This window comes from Pleurodeles waltl, chromosome 3_1, assembly GCF_031143425.1.
Source record: "Pleurodeles waltl isolate 20211129_DDA chromosome 3_1, aPleWal1.hap1.20221129, whole genome shotgun sequence".
NCBI lineage: Eukaryota > Metazoa > Chordata > Amphibia > Caudata > Salamandridae > Pleurodeles > Pleurodeles waltl.
This window is the reverse complement of record NC_090440.1, coordinates 1,836,771,498-1,836,786,433: the sequence shown is the minus strand read 5'-3', so window position 1 is coordinate 1,836,786,433 and position 14,936 is coordinate 1,836,771,498. Positions and strand designations below refer to the sequence as shown.

General features: G+C 45.0%; 1 protein-coding gene across 6 annotated transcripts in view; it reads left to right on the top strand.

Moving 5' to 3' along the window:
• Positions 1-14,936, top strand: part of ASNSD1 (asparagine synthetase domain containing 1) — a 145,139-nt gene that overhangs the window by 26,591 nt on the left and 103,612 nt on the right. For 2 of the 6 annotated variants that reach the window (XM_069225919.1, XM_069225916.1), the window contains exons 1-2: positions 2,840-2,905; positions 8,743-8,823. The gene's annotated coding sequence lies outside the window, so the exon portion shown is untranslated. Of the gene's footprint in view, positions 1-2,794; positions 2,912-2,933; positions 3,381-8,742; positions 8,824-14,936 lie in introns of those variants that run through there. The other 4 variants (XM_069225914.1, XM_069225918.1, XM_069225917.1 and 1 more) reach the window with 4 other exon arrangements.

Here is a 14,936-nt window from a genome sequence, read left to right as displayed (position 1 = left end):
TCGTGCTGCATACTCTAGAGAATGGACGTCTTGGCGGTACAGTATATCAATTGCATGGGACACACATGCTTGAGGGCTCTAGTGGAGGTGGAGAAGAACTTTGGGCACTACTGCCTTCAATGTCAGATATCAATGATGGAGGAGTACCTCCCGGGGTCCCAGAGCATAATAGTGGATTGGAATTCCAGATACATCAAGGATTTCAGCAACTGCCAACTGGATCAATCAGTATTCCGGGCACTCATAGACCAGTGGGGTCCTTGCAGCGTGGATCTGTTTGCCTCCAAGCTGAATGCTCAACTCCAGCAGTACATCAGTTGGCGACTGGATCCAGGGGCCATGGCAGTGGATGCATTCCTACAGCACTGGACGACAGGACAAGCCTAAGCATTCCCACCATTTCTCATGATTCCCAGGGTGACTGCTCAAGTTCAATGCCAGAGGGCTTTGGTAGTCCTGATAACTCTGTTCTGAAAATCACAAGCGTGGTTCCCCGCTCTTTTGGAACTCTCCTGGAAGGCCCCAATTCAAATATGGTCTTTCCCACAGATTCTGAAGGATCCCCTCAGCCAGCCAAATCTGCTTCTCTTGCAGGGCCACCTCCCTCTCATGGCTTGGAGGAGTTCATGCTACGATGAAAAGACAACAGACTTTCAGAGGAAACTAAGAGACTCATCCAGCAGGCTTAGGACCCAGGGACAACTAAGCGGTATAAATCGGCCTGGTGAAGATGGGTTCCCGTGGGGGTGCAAATTAAGGATATCCTGAATTTTCTGGTAGAATTGGCTGGCTCAGGGCTGGCCTATTGTACGGTGAACTCATTCAGAACGTCGATTTATGCGGGTCATCTACTCATCACCAATACCTGGTAGGGGAACACCCCTGGGTCTGTAAGTTACTTAAAGGCATCAGGATGACTAAACCTCCAGAGCCCAGATATGCTGGGTTATGGGACATCAACTTGGTCTTATATTTCCTTTCAAACTGGCAGGATAACTAGTATCTTTCTAGGAAAGAGATTTCCCCGAAACTGGCCATGCTGCTTTGCCGGATCTCTTGCAAGAGAGTTTCAGATGTCAGAGCTCTGGATATCATCGCAAGGGTGTTCACCCCAGACAGGGTTATTTTCACCATCTCTAGAAGGGCCAAATCCAATACCAGGTCAGTAACCTAACCAGCCTTCGAAGCTTCACCTAAACTGTGTGCAGTTAGATGCCTTAATGCCTATGAAAAAATGATGGCGGACATCATACCGCCAGGTGAAAGACAGGTGTTAATTGCTATCAAGAATCCGTTCAAAGTGGTTTTGTCACCTTCCATTGTCAGGTGGGTAAGATTAATTATGGCAAAGGCTGGTATTAATACTCACTTTTTTGGAGCCCACTCGAGGTGGGCTATGTCTTCTAAGGCCATTGAGGTAGATGGCAGACTGGGGGACATATTGAACGCGGCAGATTGGTCCTCAGAATCTACTTTTAAAAGGTTTTATTTTAAACCTATTTACAAAGTGGCATCGTTGGTAGTAAACTTTGAACATGCATAATCCTTGCCTCTGGCCCTGACACAGAAGGAGAAATTTCCTAGCTAACGAGAAGGAAAGTTTCAATTCTATTAAGGACACGAAGGCGAGGATTATCCCTCCCAAAACATATTGGAAATATGACTTCTGACCCTTTCTTCTGGTATAACAGGAAGTATATGTTTATAGTTGATTTTGAGGTCATATACATTCGCTGTTGTCACTAGTTTTTTGTTATTGATTGCCTTATAACCAGTCATATATTTTGTATTGGAACAAGTATGGTATTTTATTGAAACATGTTCTTTGATATATACTGTCATGATTGACGGATCATTACCTATAGTTGTTATGGACTATCATTATTGCCTCATTCGTAAGGTATTTTGTGGAATAGTTTTAACAAGATACACTCCGTCTGTAGGTTTTGACTCGAAGACAGACTGATGCAGCCTGATTTTAACTTCCCACATATATATATATATATATATATATATACATTTGGAAAGTGTTGGCATTGGTTATAGGTTGTCAATGACACATTTTCTCTTTAATTCACGGGATATGTAGTGTTTACGTTTCTTCTTTAATCGTTGAACCTGCTGTGTAATTTGAGTGAAGAAAGAAATGCACAATCCTCGTCTCCGTATCCTTAATAGAAATTAACCTTTACTTCTTGTTAGCTAGGAAATTTCTCATTTACTAGCTGGCCACTTATATTTCTATAGTGTACATTAAACGTAATTAAGCCAGTTCCAGCTCATGCACGGCGGCAGTGACTGCATTAATAGGCAGGGCTGCAATAAAGTTTCAACCTGAAACGCATTACTTATTTTGCGTGTGGAACCAACACAAACTCCTCGCCCTCTCCCCCTTATCCAAAAAGACAAACAACCACCCAAACTACCCTCACTGGGACAAGCTGTCACCGTCCGTGCCTACCATCATGTCAGAGGACGGACCGGGAGATCTCACAAATTTACGTGCGCACTGCACACCCAATCGGCAATAGAGAAGTTTGTAGAGTGCAAGAACTGGCTAGGGAGTTGGGCTGGGGGAAGGAGCCATAGCACTGGCGTAGCAAAGGCACCAGCAGCCCCCGCAAAGCGGGAGGTGGCGAGCTCCAGAGGCCCCCTCAGCACAGCACTTGGCTTGCAAATGTACTGAGTGAGGACCTCCTCCATATTCGTTACGTCAGTGTGCCTCAGGTGCTCCAATCCTCGGTAACCTTACATGTCAGATGTACCGCTTACTCCAAAAAGACTCCCAGAATACATTCCTCCTTGCGATTGGTTGTTACACGACCCGGAAGTGCTAAAATTACAGGCAAATAAGATCTGTTACACGTGACGTGCCGGGCGAGGGTGTCAGGTTGTGTTTTTGACGGTGCGCGTAAGTAGCTGAAAAGTAGTCCCCATATCTGTACCGGGTTAATAGAAAACCAAGTGGGTATTTTGCCGTAACATAAAACCTACGAACCCCTTTATATTAGCACGCAGTTTTGACTGAATGAGCCCAGGTTACAGCTCAGAATACAAAGAGTCTTCGGATTTGTGTCATAAGCTTCCTATAAAAACGAGACTAATGCTGTTCCATCACAATGAATTTACACCAGCTATTTTAACTATATTGATGGTTCTGTGTTATGTGCTGTCATACAGTAGTCCATCGTGTGGTCGTTAAAGGTTTCCCGAGCTTGACAGTCCTCCTTCAGTCACAAAAGTAATGGTAGGTGGTTCCACAGGGAGAGGCCCTTGATCCGAAAGGTTCAATACCCACCGAACGTCTAGTATCTGGATGGACAAGGGACATCTGTTAGCAGGCCTGATACCGCTGGTAGCCTGGCAATGGTCAAACAGAGGTAATTGTAAGGTGATTGAATGATTATTCATGAAACATCTTTTGAAGATCAAAAACCAAACAGCAGACAGGCTTCTTAGTTCTGAAATTGCAGCAGTTTTGCAATAGGCATTGAGGAGGCCTGTGTATAAGCTACTACATTAATTCAGGCAGGATATAGCCGCATTAAGGATTAGGGATATTTTTTTTAGACTAGTGTAGTAACAGCAAAACAGGAAAACCAGTTGGGAGCACTTTCTGGTTTTCTGTTGGTACTTGACCTGAGAGGAATTTGGCAACATTACCAGCAACCCCAGATTAATTTTCTTTGCTCCCTACTGATGAAGGGCTAAACCCAGAAATACGCGTCTAGAGATGTACAGCAATGTCTGCACCAACTTTGGTGAAAAACGACAGATAATTTTGAAGTGCTAACCTTGAACTGCATTTACCAGGATGCAAAGGGGTGAACTGTGCTGGAATGTGAGGCAGTGTGCTCCCAACCCCCCCTCCTAGTAACAGCAAAACGTCTACTAGAGGTAGATGGTGGATAGCAATTTTTGAAACTATGTTTAATTGGGCAAGTAAATGAGAGATATTGTAGAACTGTGTATTGTCCATGTGAAATCCTAACTTTTAGGGTTTCAAGCGGGCAGTGAAGGGGCCATATAAATGTTAAATAGCATTGGTGACAAGCCCAAACTCTGAGGGAACCAATAAATTTATGATCATTTTTCAAAAGTAAAGGGTCTTTACCTTGCTTTTTAGGTCGCGCGCGCAAGCTCTTTGACCTGTCGTTAATATTGTGGGTTGTTAACCACTCCTACCTCACGCCCATCACTTTCACTCGTTTGTGGGCTTGCCTTTCAAAAATCCTTTGTTATCATTGGTAAATGCTTTATGTTTGTCTCTCCTTGGGGCGGTTTTGTTACCGCCTTGCAGACTGCCCCTGTTACATGGATAATTGCACGATTGCTGATATGTTTGACTGTGAGTGAACTTCTTTTTCCTTTTGTGTCTCTCCTTCGCGCTCATGGCTGCCATGGCACTTTGAATCGGCTCGCTTTTGTCAACTAATGTTTTACTTTTATTTTTCAATATATGTGGCAAGAAAAGTCCAGTTAGGAATTTACAATGCTAATAGCTTTAACTTGAGCAAACGCAAGACCTATTGCTTTGCAAATGCTTGTTTAAAAAGTTCCCTGTTTTCTGTGGACTAATCTGTATGCTATTTTGATTCATTCTATTTGGTGGAGTTATAATTTAGCAGCTTTCAGTTAATCAGTGAACCATTGAGTTAAATCTACATGGCTGGCAATTTAAGTTCTAATCATAGGAGGATTTTTATAGTTGGCTGAAAGTAGCCATAATTTTAAATTCTTTTTAGATGAATGAGTATCTCGGTTAAAGAGCGGTGTAGAATCGGATAAAGATTTCTGAAAATGTTCCTGGTGTTGAAAGGGTAAACATAAATCACAGGCCTCCTGGTAAAATCCCTACAAGATAAACATAGCCTTTGTGATTCTTGAAGCAAAGGAGAACTGTGGAGAATGTAATACATAAAGGATGTGCCATTGAGGCCGAGTAGGATTGATGCATATGCGCCAATTGCGTTCGTGGGTGTTAATTAGGGGCCGACAGAATGGAAGAAGGTGAATGTCAGAGTGACTATAACGGTAAAGATTCCAGAATTTAAATGTGCAAATTGACTTATGTGAGATGCTTCGCTCAAATGTATGATTGCATTTTTTTATTTAGTAGAGTGATCTATTTGGTGTGAACTGGGATACCACAACCAGCCCCAGACATCGCCATAGCCATTCCGGATGGCTACAAGATCACCTGCAGGGATCGCACCAACGGAGTCAGAGGCGGAATTGCCATCGTCCACAAGAACACCATCAGGGTCACGACCTATACCGACGACCCCCTTCAGCGCCGCCGAACACCTGCACTTCCAGATCCACACCAACCCCAACACCACCCTCAGAGGAACCCTCATCTACAGACCCCCCGGACCTCGGCCTCAATTCTGCAACTCCATGTCAGCAGGCACGCCCTAGCCTCCGCCGACTACATCCTCCTTGGCGACCTGAACTTTCACCTGGAGAATAACAACGATCCCGACACCACCACCCTAATCGACAACCTCGCCACCTTCGGACTCAGACAAACCACCACACGCTGGACCCCGTCTTCTCCGCTAGCTCCATGTCACCTTCAGCCACACCACCGAACTCCCATGGACCAACCATTGCTGCATCCACTTCACCTTCCAGAAACCCACCTCGCACCACCGCACCCAACAGATCCCCCGCCGCAACTTGAGCAAAATCAGCCAAGACCAGCTGAACACCAGCCTCGCCCGAAAACCACCCACCAATCCCGACCTCGCAGCCTGCAACCTCTGGCACTGGATCGACTACTGTGCCAACACCCTCGCCTGCTCAATAAACCTTCCAACAGAGGTGCCAACAAGAGAGCCAGCTGGTTCACCTCGGACCTTCAAGTCTCCAAGCAAACCTGTCGGAAACTGGAGAGAAAGTGGCTCCTCGAACAGACTCCGGACAACCATGCCGCCTTCAAGAACGCCACCCGCAATCGCCATCACCTCATCAGATCTGCCAAGAAAACCTCCTTCAAAGACCGCCTGGACAACAACGCACACAACAGCAGGGAGCTCTTCAACATCGTGAATGAACTCTCCAACCCCAGCTCCAGCACAAACGACATCCCACCTTCACAAGACCTGTGCAACTCCCTAGCCACCTTCTTCCACCACAAAATCACAGACATCCATGACAGCTTCAACAGCCAGACCACCCCGCCAATCACTGACTCCTCAGACTCTCCTCCCACTTTCAGCTACGACCCCCTGCTCGTCTGGGCCAACGTGAACGAAGACAACACAATCAAAACCATAGGCTCCATCCACTCTGGATCTCTGCCAGACCCATGCCCGCACCACATCTTTAACAAATCAAGCGCCATCATCGCACCCAACCTCCACAAAGTCATCAACATCACCTTCGAGACCGTGACCTACCCCAAGAGCTGGAAGCATGCAGAGATCAAACCCCTACTCAGGTAACCCACGGCGGACCCGAGAGACCTCAAGAACTTCCGCCCCATCTCCCTGCTCCCATTCCCGGCCAAGGTCATTGAGAAGATCGTCAGCAGACAACTGACCCACTACCTCGAAGAAAACAACATCCTGGACCCATCCCAGTCAGGGTTCCGCAGCAACCACAGTACGGAAACCGCATTCATCGCCGCCACCGACGACCGGGCCCTGCTTGACAACGGCGAAACCGTGGCCCTCATCCTCCTGGACCTCTCAGCCACCTTCAACACCGTCTGCCACCGCATCCTACGCACACGCCTTCACATCACAGGGATCCGGGGCAAAGCTTTGGAGTGGACCACCTCCTTCCTTTCCGGCAGAACCCAGAGCGTCCGCCTCCCCCCTTTCCGCTCCGAAGCCTCCAAGATCATCTGCAGCGTTCCCCAAGGTTCGTCCCTCCGCCCTACACTTTTCAACATCTACATGGCCCGCTCACCCGCGTCGCCCGGCTGCACCACCTCAACATCATCTCCTACGCCGACAACACCCAACTGATCCTCTCCCTCACCTCCAAATCCAACCTCAATGAAGGCGGTGGCCGAATGGATGAGGAACAGCAAACTGAAGTTGAACTCTGATAAGACGGAGATCGTTATCTTCGGGGCCAACCCCTCAGCCTGGGACGACTCCTGGTGGCCGACCGCTCTGGGAGCAGCCCCAACACCCACCAACCACGCACACAACCTGGGCATCATCCTCGACTAAACACTCTCCATGACCAAGCAAGTCAGCGCTGTCTCCTCAACCTGCTTCAACACCCTACGCATGCTCTGCAAGATCTACAGATGGATCCCCCCAGATACAAGAAGAACAGTCACCCAAGCCCTCGTCAGCAGCAAACTTGACTGCGGAAACACCCTCTACGCAGGAGCCCCGGCCTAACTCCTCAAACGACTGCAACACATACAAAACGCCTCCGCACGCCTGATCCTCGATGCTCACAGCCACATCACTCCCCTTCTGAGAGACCTACACTGGCTCCCTGTCCCTTCAGGCTCCTCACCCACGCACACAAGGTGCTACACAACACTGGTCCAGCCTACCTCAACAGACGACTCACCTTCTAAACCCCGTCCCGCCAACTCCGCTCAGCCGACCTCGCCACCATCCCCCGCATCCGAAGGGCGACTACCGGAGGCAGATCCTTCTCCCACCTCGCCGCCAAGACCTGGAACACCCTTCCCTTGCCCCTACGACAGACCGAAGACCTGCTGACTTTCAGGAAGCGGCTCAAAACCTGGATATTTAAGCAGTAGCAGCACCTCCCCTACCCCATCAACGCGTTGAGACCCTCACGGGTGGTAGAGTGCTCTACAAATACACTGATTGATTGATTGAGTAATTTAGAGTGCGGTATTACCACGTCGGTTTTCACAGGGGTCTAATAGTATGTCCCATTAGGGCAAATCTGTCCTCTGTATGACATCAGCTAATAGGTAAATATGCCCCGTAAAACATTTGTTCAATAAGCTTAACTGCTGTGGAAATCCAAATAATTACCCTTTAATTAATTAAAATGTGAACAACAGAAACAGTAAATGAGTATCTTTAAGCCTAGTTGTTACTCAAAAGTAACCCTGGTCTTGAACTGTACACATTACTTCCACAGCTCAACTTTTACATGGCCACATTAAATAAATCCTGAAACTTTGATAAAAAACATGCACCCTTTATGCAATTTTCTTGAACTTGTCATTCCTTCACAGTGAATTAGATCTAACTTCTTGATCTGCCATCTAGCCATTTTAAGTAGTTATTAATGACACTAGCTAAAGAGTAGAAGTGGGCACTAACCATTAATTATAAATACCCACTGAAAGCCAATGTGAATCTACTGCACTCCGAATTACTGGGCCTAGTAGTCCCAAGCCATTATGAGTTTTAGACTTCCAGAATGGGGAGTAACCACGGAAATCGGAGTTCTTGCACACCTCCGGACTTTCCATCGAATATAATTTGCTTAGTTTCCCTTGATTAAAAAAAAAAAAAAATGTCCTTTTTTCCTGCAAAACTTCCAGGCTCACCTGCTACCTCCTGTAAGCAGCCAAATTTGGATTTAGGAGAAACTTGTGATGAGGGTCATAACGTTGTTGACCACACTGTTAGGCCGCGTTGCTTTATTTATATTTTAATCTGGGTTTATAAAAAAGAAAATATCACACAATTTGAATGCATTTCAAGTTATACTGTAGGTAGGTAAAGATATAAAACATTGACAGCCATCACAGAGATGTTAAAGCAACTTCCTTTCACCCCCCAGGATATGTCTGGAATAGTACAGAAGAACAAGGAAGACAGCAGTTATTCCACAGAATGGACATATGAAGATTTGGATGCAAAGGTGAGCAGTGCTTTTGTGATTTTGTGTGTATGTGTTTTCTGAAGCAAAATGTTATATGGGAAAGACTTGCATGGCATTTTGTTTACTGAGAAAAGTTGAGATGTGTGGTTAGTTTTTTAAAAACCCTTGGAATAATGATGAATAGATATACCCTGGTAATATTTATCAGGGGAAGATGGTTGAAGAGCATTATCTGGTGCTGTTGCGAGAAAGGCACATATATCTTTCTTTTATGATTTTCATTGATTGGGTTAAGTCCCTTCTTAAATCATTCCCAGTTCCATTACAGGGGTCAGCCTTTCTAATACTATATTATTTGTACTTTTCCAGAAACAAGGTTAATAAATGAGCAGGAGGTTTCATTCGTATGATGAGGTCCCCAAAATAGGCAGCCTTATTCAAATAGAATTATTTTATTCACAAATGATTAAACGGAAAAGGAGAAATGCTATCAGAATGTTCCTTTTGACAACGGTGGTTATGAATTGAACATCATGTCAGTTGTTCAAGAGGAATATGAAGGAAGATTGTAGAAATCACTTCTTTGTTATGGCATTAGCCAAGACTCCAACTGAGTAGTTACAGTTGGAACCGTGTTTCCATAGGATATAGCTTTTTTTTGTTTACTTATAATGGCGCTGTTTAACAAATCTTCAAGAAACTTTCCAAAAAAAGTCTACCGCTTCAGGTTCTTCCTTGAACATTTCCAAATGATCCGTGAAGCGGTGCTGAAGAAAAGGCGTGGTGGGGGTTACAAAACACTTTTTTCCCATGCAAGTTTCCTTAGGAAAACTGAACTGCAGTACCACAAAAACCAACTGAACAGCATTACACTAAATTTGGCAGATAGCTAAATCTTGACCCTGAAAGCATGTGTTTTGTGATTTGGTGTAACTTCGTTTACTGATTTTGAGAAATTAAGATTGAAAATGTATGTATGTTTATATAGGGATGCGGATCCACCCAGACCAAAAGATAAGACCTGGTTGGCTGCCACCACATTAACAAGGATAACACCCTTTATATTGTTACATCACAGCCTGCTGTGCTGCCGGGGTTTGGGCACCCATGTAAGGTTGGGCCAAGGACCTGGCCCCAGAAGAAGCCCTGCTCCCAACCATGCACCCCAAATGGCATCTTACTTTATGTAAAAAATAAAAAATTGAAATTCACAGAAAAAAAAAAACAAAGGCTGAAGTGACGTTATAGTTAGACATTGTAATAATCTCTTACTCTACATTTAAAAAAAAAAAAAAACCCTTAGCCATTCACTGTAAAAAGCAAAAGTTAAAGGGACATTATAGTTAGTTGAGAAAGTCAGTTAAAACATAACATTTGAAACAAACAAAACCACTGAAATTCACCAGTTGTAGTTATTTCAAGTTACTATAACTCACACTTTCGCCACGCACTGCTTGTACCCTCACGTATTGCATCAGTCATGACCTGTTCAGTGACTGCATTGATAACTTCCCCAATGACATCTGAAATTGCATGATTGATTACAGCACTGTGCGTAGCTGACGTATGAGTTGTAGTTACTTGAGATAACAAGTGGTGAATTTGAGTGGTTTTGTTACTTTAAAATATTATGTTTTAACTGCCAGTTTCACCTGACTATAATGGCCCTTTAACCTTTGATTTTTTTCCCCCAGTAGAAATATATATTTTAACATTTTGAACTAAAAAAAAAAAAAAAAAAACAATTCAGCAGTTAGTTAGCAGAGCTAACTATAACATGCTTCCCCACCATGCACTGCTTACAACCTCGCATATTACATCACTCATGACATGTTGTATGACATCATTCATGACATCTCAAATTACTTCATTGATTATTTCACTGATTACACCATCCTTGCTACTTGTATACACATTACTCTATTGACGAGTATGGCATTAGATGTATGAAAGTAACTACAGAATTGCTCAGAATGATATAAAGCATAATTAATGCCATCACAGATACAACTCCTTTGGGTGTAGCAAGCATGTGTTAGATGCAGCATTGACCATATACCATACACTTCATGGGTAGCTAGTTCACATTAACAATCAACCACAGATATATGGTAAACTCTCAGTGCACACAGTGTTTAATATGTATACAACTATTAAGAGAAAGCCAGATTCATTAACTACTCGACGTCCATTCCAAAATTAATACCCTACTACAGACATCATTTATCTGTATCAAACGCCTCAATCACCAAATCTACACTGAGAAATTAAGTTGATATGAGTAGAAAAGTGGGTACTGTAAACAGTGTTCTCTCTATGGAGAGAGTTTATTCTGTACCACACTGTTTACACCACAGAGTATTAAAAAGTGTCTTCTAAGAATAGTATACAATCTGTGCAACACTTATCGAAGAAGCCACTATTCTCTTAAAATAACCAAACTCTGAAGGCGCTCAAGATTATACTACCTGCAGCCTTCATACTGTGGTGAAAGCTTTACCGGTATCCCATCTTCTGAAGCAAAACAAGCACATAGTTTAGTACCTGGTGTACGCAATCTTCTATTTTATGTAGAAACTGTCATGCGTACACAATGTTGTCTAATAACGCAAAGCTGATTACAGTACTGTTAGACACTTTTTCTGCATAATCAAAAACTTGTGTGGAACATACTGGCCACTAGTCGTCAACTGTCATCATAGACTTTACTCTTCAATGGAGATATTTAGAACATGTTTAATACCTCTGCACACCTATGATGCATCACCGTAAACATTTACACCCATTAGCCGGACACAGGCTGTGCAAAATTAGGTCAAAAAGTAATACAATAGTTACCCTGCACTATGTAAACTATTGAACAAACTAACACTCATTGGATGATGTCATTAGTGTCATAAATGATGTCATAGAACATGTTATGAGTGATGTATTATGTGAAGTCATAAGCAGTGCATGTCAGGGGAGCAAGTTATAGCTAGATCTGCTGACTATAACTGGTGAATTTCTGTAGTAGTTTTAGTTCAAAACTTTAATGTTGTCAGTGACATATTCACCTAACTAGAACATTACATTAACCTTTGTATTTCAGTGAATTTCTAAGGTGTGTTTTTTTTTTTTTTTATAACAAAAACATGTATTAATCACATCTAACTATAACATTACTTTAACATTTGTTTTTTCAGTAAATTTCTAGTTTTTTTGTTTTTTTAAAAGTAATATTTCATTACCATACTTAAAGCCTTTGGTTGTGCATGGTGGAAGGTTGGCCGTAGGGCCTAGCTTGCGGCCAGGCCCTGCGGTAACCCCCCCCCCTCAGGCTGCCAACTCCATGCAATGCACTCCCACAAAGTTGGCAACATGGCTTGATCTGTGATAACCCCAGCAGGCAGTAACTCACACTCTGTACACAGACCTTCGTCGCACATGTCTTGGGTGGTTGGCTACAGAGCCTGGCTTACAGCCAGGCCCTGCTTCCAACTCCCTGCAGGCAGCCACCCCCATCCTGCGAACAGCCTTTGGCCATGAGCAGCAGGAGGTTGGGCACAGGGTTTTGTCTGCCACCAGATCCTGTGGCCAAACCCCCAGCAGGCTGCCAGCCCCACACAGTGCACAGCCTTTGGCGTGTGCAGTGTAGGGTTGGCCTTAGAGCACTGGGGGCCCCATCCCCTGTGGCCCAAAGATATATAATAAGGTGGGGGAGATGTACATCACCCTGCCTGACCTCTGATTGGCCCCTGGGACCCCTTACCCAGAGTCAATTCCAATAAAAAGGGGTGGGGGCCATGTGATACCCTCCTTCCTGAGTCTTTAATGGACTGCAGACCTTATCTCCCAGGGCCAAATACAATTAAACAGGGCTTGCAGCCCAGTTTACCCCAAACCTTCTTGGGCCCTGGGGCCAAAGTCTATGGGTAAGGGGGAGTGCAGACCCCTCCCCGAGCCTTATTAGGCCTTGGGGACCCCCATCCCCTTTGCGCGAGTAATTAATAAAGAGAGGGAGGAAGTGCAGACCCATCCCCAAGTCTAATTAGGCCACCTGGGGACACTATCCCTCGGGCCCAAATGTAAAAATAAAAAAGGTGGGGGGGGTGCATGCCCCTCACCACCGAGAAGTTATAGGCCCCACGGACCCCATCGGGCCGTACACCTCAAGCTGTTTTCGGCCCTGTGGACCGCATCCCCCTGAAATTAATTCAAGCATTTCACCCATCACTGTTTTGTATACTTTGATGTGTTGTCCTAAGTGAGATGGGAAAGCCTGATGTGGGTCTCGTGTCACTGGAACCAAGCTATACCAGGCTGATGAATCCAAAACTGGGGTGAAACTGATCCTGGCTTGCTTATGTTCAGGTTTAGGGAGGATCTTGCTTGGCAGTTTGGGCTGCATTGTCCCATTGGAGGAGGGTCAAAACTGATTTGTATATAGCTGGGTCCAGACTGAGGTGACATGGTCTGAAAAATTATCGATTCGGATGCGGCCCGAGTAATTACCAAGTGGCTGAGATTAATTCAAGCATTCCATCCATCACTGTTTTGTATACTTTGATGTGTCACCCTAAGTGAGACGGGTATGTTCAGATGTGGGTCCTGTGCACACTGTCTCACTAGAAACAAGCTATATCCAGCTGATGAGTCCATACCTAGGGAAAAACCAGTCCTGGGTTGTTTGTTTTTTGGTTCAGAGAGGACCTGGATTTGCAGTTCGGGCTGGACTGTCCCCTTTGGAGCAAGGTCAAGACTTACGGGCATATAGCTGGGCCCAAACTGAGGTGGTATGGTGTGTAAATTAACGATGAGCTGAGATACGGCCCAGAGTAATTATCAGTGGCTGAGATTAATTCAAGCATTTTATTCATCACTGTTTTGTATACTTTATTGAGCCACCCAAATTGGGGCTGGTATGCCCAGACTTGGGTCCCGTGCACACTGTCACTGGAACCAATCATTCTCTCCATCACTTTTTTGTATGCGTTAAGATGGCAAGCATCTAAATCACCTGCAAAATAAAAAAAATAAAAATTAAAGAATTAAATCTAGCACCAGGCAGCCATTTTGAATTTAATAACAATCCACTATTAAAGGTCCATTGGCTTCAACATATGATTGCACAATACAACAAAGACGAAACAATGCAGCATGGCTAAAAAGGAAAACCAATGTTAAGACACAGCTGCTCTGCAGCCCCAGAAGTGGATGGGAGAAGCAACATTGAGGGGGAAAAGAGCACACAGGTGAGGGGGCATTGTAGAATGGGTAGGTGTAAGGAAATGCCTCCTTGGCATAGTTACCCCCTGACTTTTTACCTTTGCTGATGCTATGTTTTGAATTGAAAGTGTGCTGAGGCCTGCTAACCAGGCCCCAGCACCAGTGTTCTTTCCCTAACCTGTACTTTTGTTTTCACAATTGGCACACCCTGGCATCCAGGTAAGTCCCTTGTAACTGGTACCCCTGGTACCAAGGGCCCTGATGCCAGGGAAGGTCTCTGAGGGCTGCAGCATATCTTATGCCACCCTGGGGACCCCTCACTCAGCACAGACACACTGCTTGCCAGCTTGTGTGTGCTGGTGAGGACAAAACGAGTAAGTCGACATGGCACTCCCCTCAGGGTGCCATGCCAACCTCACACTGCCTATGCAGTATAGATAAGTCACCCCTCTAGCAGGCCTTACAGCCCTAAGGCAGGGTGCACTATACCATAGGTGAGGGCACCAGTGCATGAGCACTGTGCCCCTACAGTGTCTAAGCAAAACCTTAGACATTGTAAGTGCAGGGTAGCCATAAGAGTATATGGTCTGGTAGTCTGTCAAACACTAACTCCACAGCACCATAATGGCTACACTAAAAACTGGGATGTTTGGTATCAAACTTCTCAGCACAATAAATGCACATTGATGCCAGTGTACATTTTATTGTAAAATACACCCCAGATGGCACCTTAGAGGTGCCCCCTGAAACCTTAACCAACTAGCCGTGTAGGCTGACTGGTTTTAGCAGCCTGCCACACTCGAGACATGTTGCTGGCCACATGGGGAGAGTGCCTTTGTCACTCTGTGGCTAGTAACAAAGCCTGCACTGGGTGGAGATGCTATCACCTCCCCCAGGCAGGAGCTGTAACACCTGGCGGTGAGCCTCAAAGGCTCACCCCCTTT